Here is a 17,135-nt window from a genome sequence, read left to right as displayed (position 1 = left end):
TTTTAAAACTACGCGATAGACTGTGCACTTGCAGTCATAATCACAGACATACCCACTTTGTCGCGATCAAAATATGCGCCACATAGGATTACAAAATATTCTACGAATGTCCTGTATCTGTTAAGTACAAATTGAATCTTCCTTCCAGCTCTGCAGGCGCGATGTCATGAGTTGATGTCATGACATTCCATCTAACATCTTGCTTATACATCATTGGGCAATGTAAGTTTAAGAGTGCGCCTAAGAGGGGGGGTGAATTAGGATTTTGAAGATTTATCCGGTTTTAGAATACTTGTACTTATTTTTGGTTAAGTATTTGAAGATTTTGAAATGGTTCTTTTCTTTTCTTGGTAATAGTGATGAAAGCGGTAAAATGCGGAAAAGTAAATAACACAATGATGTATACTGGTTCCCCTCACAATCCGAGAGTACTCCAGTTCCCTTTCAACATGAAAGAGATTTTACTATTGTTAGTTCTTTGTACAAGCCTATACTAAGACTCCTCCTACAATCTTCTAACAAAACCACCAAGAACAATCCTCTTGGATTTTCACTAAGTACATTAAGAGAACAATCCTCCCTTAATGACTTTCTTGCTTCCAACAATCCTGGACAACAAGAACAACCAACCAAGTAGAACAAGAAAACAATCCTTTCCTTTCTACTAACTTGTTTCCAACAATCCTGGACAACAAGAATTTACAAAACAAATCTGGAAAATATTTGAGTGATAAAGTTGATGAACATATATCAATCTATAAGATTGATCTTCTCTTTCAAGCAAGACAATTTACAATGATATAATAGTGCTCAAGTGTTTATGTATGAATGAGAAACTTTTCTAACAATGTGTAGAAAAAGTTTCAATGAAGGTTCAAGTATGAAACACATGTATGAAAATATATGATGAAAATATATGATCAAAAAGGTGGTAAATTGTAATGAAAGAGGTGAAATTCAAATATGAAAATATAGAGTATATATAGTGTCTTAACACCCATAGGAATGAGTATGATTTAACGAAAAGGTGGAAAGATTGATGGTATTAAAATTGTTCACGTTCAGATTTGAAACATACTGTTTTTTGACTCTGGTACGCTGGAAATCGATTTACCATTATAGGAAATCGATTTCCCTGAAGCGTTGTGTCTAAAAATTCAAAAACTGACATTGGAAATCGATTTACCCATATAGGAAATCGATTTCCATGTTAAAAAACAGTTCTAGGAATCTGTTTCCAAATACAGGAAATCTGTTTCCAGTTCAGAAAATCTGTTTCCAAATACAGGAAATCTGTTTTCAGTTCAGGAAATCTGTTTCCAAATACAGGAAATCTGTTTCCTGACAGCAAACAACTTTGATTTGAAATATAGGAAAAGATTGATATTTTAACTAAAAGGACCATGCATGCAACTAAATATTTAGGAGAATATTGAGCACTAAGTTATCAATATAAATTGCATGCTTATACCTTAATAAATCAAGATCAATGCTATTCTTCAAAATATAATTCTTGAATTCTTTGATGCTAGCTTTTACGCATGATGAATCTTGAGTACTTGATTTGATTAAATTCACTTGAGGCTTTTTCCATACTTTTTGACATGATATTTTGATTATTACTTTGTCTTCATCAAAACAAGATAGATGGAGAGTCTTGACTTCACAGGCAAGCCTCTGACTAATCCAAGCTTATTTAGTTTAGAAATTTTTCTCATACTAAGATGGCTCAGACGTCTATGCCATACCAATTTCTCTTCATTAACTGACATAAGACATTTTACATTTTGATTTTTCAAGTCAGATAATCTTATTTTGTAAATGTTGTTCTTCCTTTTACAATTGAACTGAATTGAACCATCCTTCTGACTTACAGCCTAACTGATTGAAAATGACGCCACAACCATTGTCACTGAGTTGACTAATTGACAATAGATTATACATCAGACCCTCAACTAAAAGAACATTTTAAATAGAAGGAATCTTACCATTACCTACGGTTCCAAAGCGATATTTCCTTTCTGATTTCCTCTGAAACTAACGACTCCACCAATTTTAAGTTCCAAATTTTAGAACACATGCCTTTCTCCCGTCATGTGTCGCGAGCAACCACTGTCCAGGTACCATGATTGGTGTTTCAATGGTTCCATCAAGGATGTCTGTAACATAAATTATCTCATCTTTAGGTACCCACTTTCTCGGTCCTTTCTTGCTAGTAGTTCTAGAGGTGCTGATACCTTTGCATTCATGTGCAACATGATAATCAAGTGGAATTTGTGCATGATATTTAGGTTTAGAAGTTTCATTTTTTGTCTGTGGATGTGATGTGATAGAATCAGAACCTTCTTGTTCATAACATTTTAATTTAGTGCCAACAAGCACAAAATGTTTAGATAGATGTTTTTGAATAACAAACTAAGTTTCATCAGATTTCTTTGGAGGTCCTAAATATCCCAAGCCTCTAACTCCATTTCTGCTAACACCATAGATCATTGAAGCCATCTTGCTTCTTGTTATGCTTTTAGCTAAGAAATTTTCAAAGGCTTTATCATATCTTATTAATTCGTCAGTAACATATACCATAGACATGATCTCATCTTCTAACTTAGAGACTTTACTTTTAAGAGCAAGATTTGATTTTTCTAAAACAAATAATTTTTCAAACTTATCTCGCTCATTCTTAGTAGATTTCTCAGATATTACTACATAATCCTTTTTCAGAATATTGTATTTATTACTCAGAAGATGATATCTTTTCATTAATTAAAAAAAACAAGATTCAAGTTTACTACGAGAAAGAGAGGAAAGCACCTCTTGTTCATCATCAGAGTCTGACTCATCATCAGTTGTTAGTTCACTTTCTAAACAGCTCCACTTGAGCTAGCTTTTTCCATGAGTGCCATATTATCTTGTTCTTCATCAGAATCTTCCTCTTTAAAGTCATCCCATGTTTCCATGAGACCCTTCTTAGCTTTGAACATTTTCTTACGCTTTTTGTCTTTCTTAATCTTTGGATAGTCAGTCTTGTGATGTCCAAGCTCATTGCACTTGTAACATATAACCTCCCTTCCAGAACCTTTCCTTTGATCACATCATGACTCAGTTCTTTCCTTTGATCTTCTAGATTTTCTGAACATGCTCTCTCTATGTTTCCATAGCTGATTTAATCTTCAGGATATTAGAGAAAGTTCATCTTCGCCTGAGTCTCCTTCAAATTTTTCTGACTCTTCTTCTACTTGAAAAGCCTTTGTCTTTTCAGACTTAGACTTTAGAGCCACATATTTTCTTATTCTCTGAGGTTCATGTTCTTAAAGCTTAAACTCATGACTTCTTAAAGAACTTATCAGTTCTTCAAGACTGGTGTTGTTCAGATCCTTTGACAGTTTCAAAGCAGTTACCATTGGCCTCCATTTCTTGGGCAGAATTTTGATAATCTTCTTAACATGATCTGATGGGGAGTATCCTATGTCCAGAACCTTAAGTCATGCAACAAGCATCTGGAATCTTGAGAACATCGTTTCCACATATTCATCTTCTTCCATCTTGAAGGCTTCAAATTTTTGGATTAGGGCCAGAGCCTTTGTTTCCTTAACTTGAGTGTTGCCTTCATGAGTCATTTAAGAGAATCTAATATGGACTTAGCAGTCTCTTTATCAGTGATCTTCTCATACTCAACATGAGAAATAATAGATAACAAAATAGACCTGCTTTGAAATGATTCTAGTAAGCTTTCTTTTGGTCATATGTCATTGCACTTCTAGCAATCTTGACACCACTTGCATCTAGTGGATATCTGTAGACATCAACTACCAGATCCCAAAGATCAAATTCAAATGCCATGAAATACTTTTCAATTATATCCTTCCAATAGTGCAACTTTTCTCCATCAAACATATGAGGTTTAGCACTATAACACTCTCTATTGTTATTATCAACAATAACATTGTTGGTAGGAGTACCTATGGAGGCACCCATTGTTTTTCACACAATCTAGATCGATAATGAACACTGTTAAGTGCCTGATAAAGATTCAAACTCTTTTTCACCACTCAGAACCGGAGCTCTGATGTCAACTGAAGGTGTAAAAAACACTAGAAAGGGGGGGTTGAATAGGGTTTTCAATAAACAAAACTTTAATAAAAAAGGCAACTCCCCTCTTTAAACAACCAACTCTGTACTCTCGATAATAACTATAAATTTCAAGGAAAGAACAAGGTATGTTTACACCAATTCACTTGAGAAATTCCCAAGTCGGTCTAGTCCACCCGCCAAGGTGATTTCGCCTCTCTCAATCGAGGTCTTAATCCACTATAACCAAACTGATTACAATTGCACGGGTAACCACTGGTGACTCACAATACAATGCACAAGCTACCCAAAAGTTACTAACCCTACACAAGCTACTCGCAAGTGACTAATCCTGCACAAGCTACCCGAAAGTGACTGACTCTTTACAAGCAACCGCAAGTGACTAACTTTGCACAAGCAACCACAAGTGACTAACTCTACACCAGCAACCGCAAGTGACTAACTCTGCACAAGTAACTGTAAGTGACTAACAACTTTTAAGACTCTCTAGTCCTAAACTTCCCAAGACTACTGACTAGCAGGTCTCTTGAGGCACAATCAAATGACAGTTTGAATCAGAGTTTGTTTATAGTATAAATGCTTCTATACAAGCTGAATGTAAACAATATATTTCAAAACCTAGGCTTAAGAGTATATAGCTATAAACATTCTTTCAAGAATGAATATAATCATGAATAAACAACTTTATCTTTAAGTCTTCAAGCCCTTTATATAGCCAATATAATAATATATCTATTGGAAGGAAGCTCTAGAACTTCCAGAAGATTGGCGGCTTGAACATAGTGGGAGACAATATAGTATGCAATGTCCGTCCTTTCTCAGTAGTGGAAAGAAACATTCGTCTGTACCTTGTACCTCGTACGACATAAAGTTATCTTCTAATCTTCTTGAACTTCATAGGCTCACAATATGAGTTGGAAGAAAAGAGAATAAGCTATGAATATTTAGAACTTCAAGTCTTCAGAGTCTTCAGAACCACGTCTTCAGACTCTTCAGCACTTGGTCTTCAGAATTATTTGTCTTCAGAAACTTGAATCTTTAGAGCTTTAAGTCTTTAGAGTCTTTAGAATTGCGTCTTCAGCACTTGGTCTTCAGATTGATTTCTTCAGAATTTGTATCAGATTCATAATTTAAGATGCTTTTGAAACGTTTTGCTATTGTTCATCAGAACTTGTGTAGCGTAGATGCGGAACTTGGTATCTTCTAATGTATTGGCCACACTTTTCATCAGATTCAGAACCTGTTTGTAAGAAACTCAATGCAACAAACATGAGAGTACTAAAATTGTTCATTACAAACATAGTCATTGTTATCATCAAAACTCAAAGACATATTGCACAACCAAATCTTGTTCTAACAAGAAATTGTATATGTGAAGATATGCATAGTACCTACACTTAACAATGTCTTTGACCCACTGAGAAAGCCTCGTGCGCAGTAGAAGCATGATGGCCATACTAGATCTATGGGTATTAGATACATGCCTGATTGGCTCTAGTGCTAGTGGGAGATTGTCGGTGTAAGCCATAGAGGCCAATAATTTTGGTACTTGTATCGAATTATTTATTAATAATTAAAAGGAATTTCTTTTTTATGTTTTTTTTCCAAAATAATAAAGTCCGTAGAATATCTAATTCATTTAATGAAATGTTAAGTGTGACTTAATCATGAGTTCTCATTAAACATAAGGACACTATTCTTAAATTATCCATAGTCAAGCTTTATTTTGAAAGTGGGATAAAATTAAAGCATCGAGACTATTATATGGATAGAGTGATGATCTCGTCTCATGGATCACAGATAAAGAGTTATCAAGTCTTAACATAAGTATGAATGTTAGGAGAAATATTTATACTGGATTGACCCGCCATGAGAGTATTACATAGAATTTTATGCAAAGTGTCATAAGCTATTCACATAGTGATAGTGGTGTATACCACCTGTGGACCTCCGATTTTTTTTAATACCGGGCCATACCTCTGATCTGTAGAGATACGTGAACTGACTCTTTTTTGTCGCTTAATGCTTTCGCATTTTTTGAAAATTCACAGAGTCGCCACCGACCTTTTATTTTATCCAATTAAGGAAAGGTTTATAAAAGAAACAGAAAAAAGACCTTTAAGAAATTCTGGGTAAGGGGGTAGGTTATACAAAGCGAAGGTGTTAGCACCCTTTGTATCCATGGTTATCCATGGGCTCTTAAGTTTGCTTAGCTCACTTGTTTTTCGATGACTTTTCAATTGCTCTGAAATTGCTCATATGTGGTTTCAAATACCTTTGTAATTTGAATTTTGTAATGATCCGTGTGTGGATGTATACAAAATTCTTGTTTATCTTTCGAAAGATGTTTTGAAAAGAACGTTAACTTTGTAATAACCCGTGTTTGGATGTATACAAAGTATTGTCTTTTTTTGAAAGTTTTGAAAAGTCAACAGTGTATGAGAATTTTGTTTGTTTTGATTTGAGCAAGCAAACTAGGAGGTCTACCCTGAGTTGTAAGGTCTTTATCCTGTTTCCTTTAAAAATCTATCCTATCACCGGATATAAAAGCAAGGTTCGATTTTGTACTCAAAATAGTAGAATTTGACTTTGATTTTGAAAGAATGAAAAGGATTACCTGAAGAGGTGCAAGTGTGATTGTGATTGGATTCAGATATTTATCTTTAAAGTTAGTGATCTAACGGTTCAATTTTATCTTTGACATACACGCAGTTTATATGTATGCTGGAAAGTAAAATGCGGAAATGTAAAGTGCGGAAAGTAAATCTACGCTATTACATCGATTTTGCAGGAAACGTAAACTAGCCTATTTACATGAATTTGACATCCTATACATTTATCTAGGAATTTAGATTGCAAGAAAATAAAAGGCATGTTTTTGGATTTTTATGATTGATTTTAATTAATTAATGCATGATTAATTAAATTAAAATGAAGAAAAAAGATGAAAATAGATTTAAACCTAGAAATTAAGTTTAAAATATGTACAAAATATTTGTTAATTAATTTTAAAACAAAACTAATTTTTTTTGGAATTTTGAAATTGATTTGAAATTGATTAAGTTAACTAATACATAATTATACAAATAATTATACAAATAATTAAAACTTAAAGATAAAATTATTCAAAATATGTACAAAATTAGTTTATAATATATAAACAATATTTAATATAAAGAACAATTTTTTTAATGATTTTTTGATTGGTTAGAATAATTAAAAAGCAAATATATAAATATATACTGATTAATTATGAAAAATATTGAAATTTTGAAGGAAAATAAAATATTTTTATTTCAGAAAATAATATATTATTTTAGAAGTCTAAAGATATTTTTTGTGTATTTTTTTGATTTTTAAAACTATTTTTAATTAATTTAACAAAGAAATTAAAATAAAATAGAAAATAAAAATAGAAATAAAAGGGATACTTATCAGGTGTGGTAATCAGTGAGGGCGCATGGTGGGGAAGAGTGATCTGGCGCGTTGAATCATTCATTAAATGAGATCAGATGGTCCAGAAATTGAGGCACGTGGTGATCAGTACACCTGCAAAGCACTGGATTAGTGGAAAGTTTAAAAACACGCGCGCGCTTCTGGACCAATGAGGGGGAGACACCTCATCGTCTTCAACCTTCAGACAAGGCCTTTTACAGCGCTTTTGTAAAAAAACGCTATTGTAAGTGAACCCTAAATCTGCAAAATAACGAATAGGGTCAAACAAGCATAGAAATCAAGCGCGATGGTACCATTGGATTCGTCTTGTTCCACTGAATGTAACCCTGCCCTTAATTTGTTTTAATTTTGGCCCTAATGAAGAACCCTAATTTTGAGCTAAGAAAACCCTAAAATGGTATATGCTACAAACATCCATTAAAATCCAATTGAAGCTCCAGAAACGACCAGAGCTTCAAACCAAACACAATTATGCATCTACATCTTGTTAAATATGCGTGTGTTATGAGATATAAGTTGGTTTTAGTTTGAACAAACCGTGGCCTATATAGCTCGATTCAGTGATGTTTAGGACTTGCAATTGATTGGAATAGTTTCAGTGAAGCTCAGAGATGATGTTTGAATGCTTAGTTTGTATTGAAATGGACTGAAATTAAAAACTCGAATTTGAATTTTCTTTGAATTTTTTTTAAGTGATTACAAGTGTATATGAGCAAGGCTTTGTTTCTGACTCGTGTCTCCTTTATTACTGAAGTGCTATAGCCTATTTATAAGCATTAGAGTGCTTAGAAACTAAGCCAAAAGCATTGATGAGTTTTTTTGGAATCTTGACTTTTTCAACATTGGTAGCTTTGCCTTTAAGCCACCATGGCTTGATTTTCTTCTTCTCCTCTGCTGTACTTTGCTTTGGGACAGAGTTGAATGAGTCATGCTTGGAATACAAGCTATTCTTTATCCATTTCATTTTCTTTTTTTTAATTTTAATCTTAAAATAAGATAAAATTATGCCAAAAATGGATAAAAAATGATGTGGGCTTAGTCTTGGTCGTGGGAGGCCCATATCATCATGGAAATGATGTTTGAATGCTGAAAACTTGGCCCCATTTGGAAAAAACACATTTTTGAGCAATGTTGATTTCATGCATTTTCCCAAAATTTAGCCAACTTCAACAAGGTGTAAATCCTTCAATTTTTGTCATATGAAGGAAATCTTGCACTTTTTGGAAACCTCAAAGAGTCCTCTAACCAATGCCTTTGGTCTCATGTCAAAATGATTTTTGAAGCTCCTTGTGTGTCCTTTTGAAAAAAAGTGTCTTTTTGTTGACTTTGAAAATGACCTGTAATGTCTTTGATCATATTTTTCAAATGGTGAATCCAATGACCATGGGATCAATGGCATTTGAAAGATAATTGAATTTCCTTCAAAACAAGCTTTGGTTTGAATTTTTTGGATGAAGGATGAGAGAGTTATGATCAGTCAAAGTTGAGTTGACTTTTCAGGCAAAAACCCTAATTTTGAATCTTAGGGTTTTGTTGATTTTTGATCTTTCCTTGATGAATTATGATCATCCAATGATCAAATGATGAATCCTTTGACAAAATATGGACTTTGACAAAAAATTTCATTTTTGACTGTCTGTTGACTTTTTGGTCAAACGGGTCGTCTGTTGACTGTTTGAGCTGCTGACGGTGCGTCTGAGTGAATTGAAGTTTGAAAATTTGTATGATGGTACTTTGAGATATATGGATGTGTATGAAATCCATTTGAGCTCTCAAAAACTTGTTGCTCCTGTAAAAACAAGAAAAAACCCTGATTAGGGACTGTTTGTGTAGGAGACAGTTAAGCGTACCTGATTTTTGTGCAGTGTTGAGTCTCTGCTAATCGCGTGATATTCAGAGGACTTCTAGCACAAAAGATCTTGGAATTTTGAATTGTGATAGATTGATTTGATTGATGGTACAAAACACTGAGAATTGTACTGCCAGCAGTTTGGCTGTCAACTGACTGTCCAGGTATTGATGCAGCAGTTAGAGTGAAAAATCAACAGTCAAAGTTAATTTTATTTTTTGTTGTTTTTTTTGTTTTTGTTTTATGTAAAAAATGAAAGTTTATTTACATGACTTGTTAGAAAAACACAGACATAACAAATAACTAATATACTGTTACCAGTACAGTCTGAGTTTCCTGTTTCTGCGCCTGCAAAAAGATTTAACTCTGTACCAATTGTGTCAGTACTATTTATCTGTAAATAAATAGCATGTGTGAAGTAATAAACAGTATTTGGCGTTTGCGTAAGAATAAATTCAACTGCAAGCCAAATTACTGTATAAGAAAAATTCTAAAAACTAAGTATTTCATATGTCAGGATATTTGTTGAAATAAAAATCCATGATTATATGAGACTCTTAATTTTCAGATTGGAGTTTTCTTGAAAAATATGTGGGCAAATTTTGGGGTATAACACCACCCTTCGACGTGAAACCACTATGGACCCTAGATGTAAAGTTGAGTACTTTATTGATGATCTAACATAGTCCCTAACTAGATGACCATAAAGACAGTTGATGGATACTCCACAAAGCATGTTGAGGGACATGAGTGACCTAGATGGAATTTTCCCATCCTGCTTAACAGGATAAATGTCTAAGGGCCCAATATTGAAATGGAAAAGGGTAACACGGTCTATGCCTTGTGTTCAATATAGACATGAGGACAAAATGGTAATTGTACACACAAATATTATCACGAAAAAGGTTTTGTTAGATCACATGACATTTTCATAACTTGGGTAGCAGTGGTGTGTTGCTAGATATGGATCACTGTTTATTATGCTAAATGCGTGATTTAATGTAATTGTCAACGTTGCGAAAACCTACAGGGTCACACACACAAGAACAAATTGATGAGACACAAAATAAATAAGGACCACCGTAAGGTACTATGTACTTAAGAGAATTATGGAACACCGTAAGGTACGGTGTACTTAAGTAAAATATAGAACATCATATAATATAATAATAGTTGATATTATTATTTTTATTATTATTTTATAATAGTTATAAAATATATTAATAATAAAATATGTTTATTATAATAATAGTTATTATAATAATATTATTATTATGTGGTGCACTTAAGTTAGGCATAAGTTGTTACTTGATGAAAATTAGGTTTGTGAAACCTTTGTCGTATTTCTCTCTCATTCTCTCCCACTAAAAGCCTTTATTCATAATAGCTAACACTGAGACTGAAGGTTGTCTGTTCGTGTGGACTGAGTAGAGGCGTTGTTCTTCATCAACGCTCGTGATCAATCCCCCGGTTTTTGCATCAAAGGTTTTAATCTCCACAAGAAGTAATTGTTTCTATCATTGATCATGTTCATTCATAAGGAGCAACTAAAGGAAAATTTTTGTTTTCCGCTACGTATTGTATCGCGAAATTCCTTCAAATATGTCTACCTAGATTCGAGACAGAAGTTTCTACTCATCATTGCAACTGACTTGACCACTGGACAAAGGTGTTGAATTATGTCACTTCTAGGGAGGCATAAAAGAGTCATTTCTTGGAAAATGTCGGACATCGAGAGAACAAGCACCACTATTTGTATGCATAGAATAATAATGGAAGACAATTCTAAGAACAATAAAGAGAGCAAAACAAGACTAAATCTCCTCATGAAGAAAATTATGAAGAAAGAGATCACTAAATGGTTGAATGTTAGGATATTTTATCCTATTTTTGTGAGTGTTTGGTAAGACCTATACAATGTGTACCAAAGAAGGGTGGCATGAAAGTAGTTGAGAATGAGAAAAATAAACAAATACCCATTATAGTTGTCAATAGAGGGAGGATATGCATAATTATAAGAAGATAAAACAACTAGAAAATATCATTTCTCATACCTATCATCGACCAAATGTTAGATAGGTTGGATGGAAAAGAATACTACTGCTTCCTAGATGACTACTCCGATAAAAATCAAATTGCCATAACTCTTGATGATCAAGAGAAAATTACTTTTACATGTTGTGGAACCGCTGCCTTTATAAAGAAGTCATTTGGACTATGTAATACACCAGCCACTTTTCAAAGATGCATGATGTCCATATTTTATGACCTCGTTGAGTATTTCATGTAAGTATTTATGGGAGACTTCTCTATTTTTGGAGAATCATTTCAAAAATTCTTAGACAACCTAAAACTAGTTCTAAAAACATGCAAGGAAAGTAACTTGGTGTTCAATTGGGGGAAATGCAACTTCATGGTGAAGGAAGGCACATAATGCTAGAAAATCGTATTTTAATGAAATGGTTGGAATTAAATCAAGCCAAAATTGAAGTCATTGAGAATTTGTCACCACCTACTAATATCAATGGAATCAAATGCTTCCTTGGTTATGCTGATTTTTACATAAGGTTCATTAAAGATTTTTTAAAGATCACAAAACCTTTGTGCCTACTACTACAGCATGTGTGCCATATCTCTTAAGTGAGGAGTCTATGCAAGTTTTCAAGAGTTTGAAGAAAACATCGATTCTTACTCCCATTGTCAAAGCACAAAAATGGACAAGGTCATTTGATTTGATGTGCAATGTGTAACACATGAGGATAAGAGGGCGGATAGTGGTTACATGTAACACGCGAGGGCAAGGGAGAGGGAGAGGGAGTGGTTATCAGTTCACGAGACATGGCAATGATACTCTTAGTAGCTTCTAGGTAAAAACCGAATTCATATCGAAATGAGAGAGCTCCTGAGGTTGTGCAGGGAAGAGACTGAATGATTGAAAAATGTCTTATAAGGATTCATAAGTACTTCCTATACCAACAAGATGCATCTTTTTTTGGATAGCCCATTCCATAAGAACTCTATAGTTTAGCGTGCTTGACTTGGAGAAATTCTGGAATGGGTGACCTTTTGGGAAGTTTCCCGAAAAACGTGTGAGTGAGGACAAATCATACTGAAAAAAACCCGTGTTAGTTTGTGGGGTCAGTCGATAATTTCGAAAGCAGTCTAGGTACAAATGGTATTAGAGCCAGACCTCTACTAGTACAATATGGTTTGGGGACGAATCAAGCGGAAGTTGGTGGACATGTAACACCTAAGGGCAAGAGGATGGATAGTGGTTACATGTAACACTCGAGGGCGAGGGAGTGGTTGTCGGTGCACGAGGCACTGTAATGAAACACTCCTAGCAGCTTCTAGGGGGAAAACTAAATTCACATCGAAATTGTTGGTGGTATTCTAGAGGGTGTTATTAGATAAATTATATTGTTGCAGGATTTTGAGTGAAAAACTACTTTTAGTGACTTTTTGCACTATACATCCACTGATGGATGAGCATTGAAAAACTGCTGATTTTATTAAACTCACCACCCACTGCTATATCTTTCTTAACATTACAAATCCTATATACAGGCTTGAATGGAAACTGACATAGAAGACAATAAGATGGTAATTAAGATGAGGACTCTTTGGTTCTCTCAATCTTAATGATACAAATCTAACATAACTCTAAATAAAGGCAATAATTATAAGTTGATGATTACAATTATCTCATAGTTCTTACTAAAGATAGTGGTGGTCACAACAGATTAATTTTAACATTCCCCCTTAATGTGTTGATCTTTAACTCCCATTGCTTCTCTAAGTTGCTGAAATCTTCCTCTTGGTAGTGCTTTAGTAAAAATGTCCGCAAGTTACTCTTGTGAACTTCAGAAAACTAACTGCACATCTCCTTCTCCAATCACACTTCGAATGAAGTGGTGCTTTATATTAATATGTCTTGTTCGACTGTGGAAAATAGGATTCTTCGCCATGGCTATTGCTAATTTATTGTCATAGTGCAACAACAGACTTTCTTCTTGCATTTCTCTGATATCTTCAAATATTCTTCTCAACCACAATGATTGTTGTGTAGCCAAACCAACTGCCAAATATTCTACTTCAACTGAAGATTGCGCTACAGTGTCTTTCTTCTTTGAGCACCAAAAGATCACACCTAAACCCAGGATGAACGCATAACCAGAAGTGCTTTTCATGTCATCAACACTTCCAGCCCAATCACTATCACAATAGCCTTTAGCTTCAAGTTTAGAATTCTTTTCAAATCCAATTGCATCCTCTATCGTTCCCATGACATACCTCCGAACTCTTTTTGCTTCCCCAAGATGTAAATGACTTGATTTACTCATGAACCTTGAGAGTAAACTAGCAGCATACATTAAATCGGGTCTTGAAGCTGTAAGATAAAACAAACTTCCAACCAAACTTCTATACATGCTTGGATCTACTAATCTTCCACCATCTTCCTTCTTTAATTTTTCATTCACTACCAAAGGAATATCAACATGTTTGTAATAATTGGTAAGTGCCAAAATTCCTTTATTTTGAGTAAGTGCCAAAATTTTGAATATACATTAAAAACTCCATATTCATCTCGGTAAACCTCAATACCAAGAAAATGTTTAAGCAAGCCAAGATCACTCATCTCATATTTTTTCATCCTTTATATTTTAAAATTTCCAACCATTTTCTTGTTGTTACCCGTATACACCAAATCATCAACATACAAAGCAACAAGAAGAATATCATTTTTACCTTGCCGTTTCACATACAAGGTTGGCTCACTTTGACTTTTGATGAATCCTTGCTGAACAAAGTAGCCATCGATTTTACTGTACCATGCTCCAGGGGTCTGTTTTAACCAATAGAGAGCTTTCTTCAACTTGTAAATTTTTTTCTTCTTGGACTTTAGTCTTAAAGCCTTGAAGTTACTGCACATATACCTCTTCTTTTAATTCTCCATTCAGGAAAGCTGACTTTAAATCAAGTTGGTAAGGTTCCACCCTTTCTGAGCTGCTAATGCAATAAATGTTCGCACCGTATCCAATTTTGCAACTGGGGCAAAAGTTGAAGGTTGAGAAAACACTAAGAAGGGGGGGGTTGAATAAGTGGGTTTTAAAAACTTTGTGAAGGAAAGATAATCAAAACACGGCTATTTTTTATCCGGGTTCACCTTCTAAATAAGGCTACCTCTAGTCCACCCTCAACAAGGTGATTTGCCTCTCTCAACCGAGGTCTTAATCCACTATAATCAGAACCTGATTACACTTGCACGACCAACTGCCGTGACTCACAATACAATCCACAAGCCAAACTGCTGGTGACTAACATTCCCGCACAAGCCAACCACTTGTGACTAACCAATCTTCTAAGACTAACCGATCTTATAAGACTAAACTAGTCCTAGACTTCTTTAGACTTCTGACCCACTGGTCTCTCAAGGACTTAGTTACTATGTAACTTCTGTTGATAGTGTATAGTTTGCTTCTAGAAAGCTGTAATCACCACTGTGATATTTCACTAAGATTTAGTACAGAACAATAAACTCAGAATATGAATAAGAGAATTTAGCTTCCGAGAGTTTTTCTTCACATTTGATGATTTATCAGAGTTGCAGCGTTCTTGTGTGATCTTTCTTGTTTCTTTTTATTTTGCTCGTTGTATTGTTGTGTCGTTGTTGTGTTTTTTTTCAAACGATCATGACTATATATAGCTTTTAGAATTTTTGAGCGTTATGTCCAAAGCTTTGTTGAGTTCATTCACCATTAAATGGTTTGCGTGTTGTCCTTGCTTTTTCTTTCTCCAAGAAATTTGCATGTGGATAGCTTCTTCAATCAACCTTGGAAATTACGCTTTTGGAGTGTTGCAGCCGTTTTGCTAATGATTATGTCTTCAACGGTTAAATTTTAATCAATCTGCGTAAACTTCTGATCATCTTTTGTTCTTCAACTTCTGTTCTGATTATGTCTTCAGCTTGCAGTATCAGAAGTTGCTTTTCAGCGGCGTTAACTTGAATCATTCTTTATAATATCTGGTCAGCCTTGTTCTTCAACTTCTATTGTAGATATGTTTGCGTCGTGCGATATCAAAAGTTTCTTCTAGCTTTATGTTCTAATTCTTCAAGTTCTGATTGGTGGTACTGGTACATCTTCTGAAATTAGAAACATATGATTAAAGTACCATGTTTGCTTTATACAAAATTTGTTTGCTTGTTATCATCAAAACACTTAAATACAATTAGAACCAAACTATGTTCTAACAATCTCCCCCTTTTTGATGATGATAAAACATTTACGTTTTAAAGCAGAATTTTGTATAAGAAAATTTATCTCCCCCTGAGATGTATAATCTCCCCCTAAAATAAATACTTAGATAGAAATGTGATGGATAACTTCCCTGAATAATTTTCTTCTTGACTTGATCTTTCAGAAGATTGATGAATGTGACTGAGTATACACGCATCTTCTTAGAAGTTCTAAAAAATGTACCTGCATTCCTTATAACAACAGAACATTCTTGGAGCACAAGTTAAAAAGATTTCGTCTCTGATTTGTAGACCTTAACTCGTTCTGTTACTTAAAATTTTCAGGAGATTGTATAAGTTTCTTTTAACACATATGATTCCCCCCCCTTTTTGTCATAATCAAAAAGAAATGATGCTTAATAAAAATGTAAGAGTTTAGTCAGGTAGAACCATTATAGGCATTAGATTTTCATGTTATCCTAGACAATAAGCAGATGACAAAGAGAAAATATTCATGGATTAGAAAACATGATAGAATACAGACTCGAGACACATAGACTCCTAGAAGATGGGTTTGTAATGTCCTCCATGAAAAAAGAAACGGTCACAGCGCTCTACATGCAGTGCTTCCCTTTTGTTCGGAAGTTCTGACGTACGGAGAGTGTTCACGATTCCTGCAGATTCAAAACATGCTGACAGAAATCGTCCATAGGGAATGAAGAATTCTTGCCCATATTTGAAGGCTATTAGAGACTCTCTAATGTGTCCAAAGATAATCGCAACAATATTTATCGGTTTACCCGATTCCAGCCGATTGATCAAGAACATGTCTCTAGCACACATGAGTTTGTGGAACTTTCCTCTAGGAATGAGATTTCGAAGAATCAGCCTGAACCAAACTTGTTTGGATGAGGAGAGGTAGTAGGGATTGTTTTTTATATGACGAGCGAGTCTGCTCAAATCGTTTGGAATGACAAATGCATTGACATAGCTGAAAACTGAGAGACATGCAGCATCATGCTTGACTGGACAACCAATAACTTCAGCAATGGACGCTTCAGAAGTTATGAAGGCAATTTCATAAATGGAGGAAGTGATGCTAAGGTTATCTTCACTAAGAGACGCATTGACCTAGAAATTTTTGACAAGGTTTGGAAGGACAGAACCGTTTAGGATAGAAAGGTAAGACTCCCATCCTTGCTTATGGCAAAGGTGTATGTAGTAGTTATTTCTTTTAGCTAGCCATAGGTTTTATTCTTTGATGACAGTGAGGGATGTTTGGGATGACATGCTGGAAGTAAGTATTGATGAGAGAACATAAAACTGATACGAATTGAATGATTGGATGTTAGAGAAGGAAGGCTTTTTATAGAGGTTGATGAGAAGATAAAACGTTTGGACTAGATAATCAATGTATGAACTTGCATGCATTATGGAATGAAGAGAAGGAGAGAAATATTTCAATGACCAAGAAAATAGTAGCGTTATGATTAAAGACACGTT

This window comes from Vicia villosa, linkage group LG2, assembly GCF_029867415.1.
Source record: "Vicia villosa cultivar HV-30 ecotype Madison, WI linkage group LG2, Vvil1.0, whole genome shotgun sequence".
NCBI lineage: Eukaryota > Viridiplantae > Streptophyta > Magnoliopsida > Fabales > Fabaceae > Vicia > Vicia villosa.
This window is presented reverse-complemented; position numbering follows the sequence as displayed.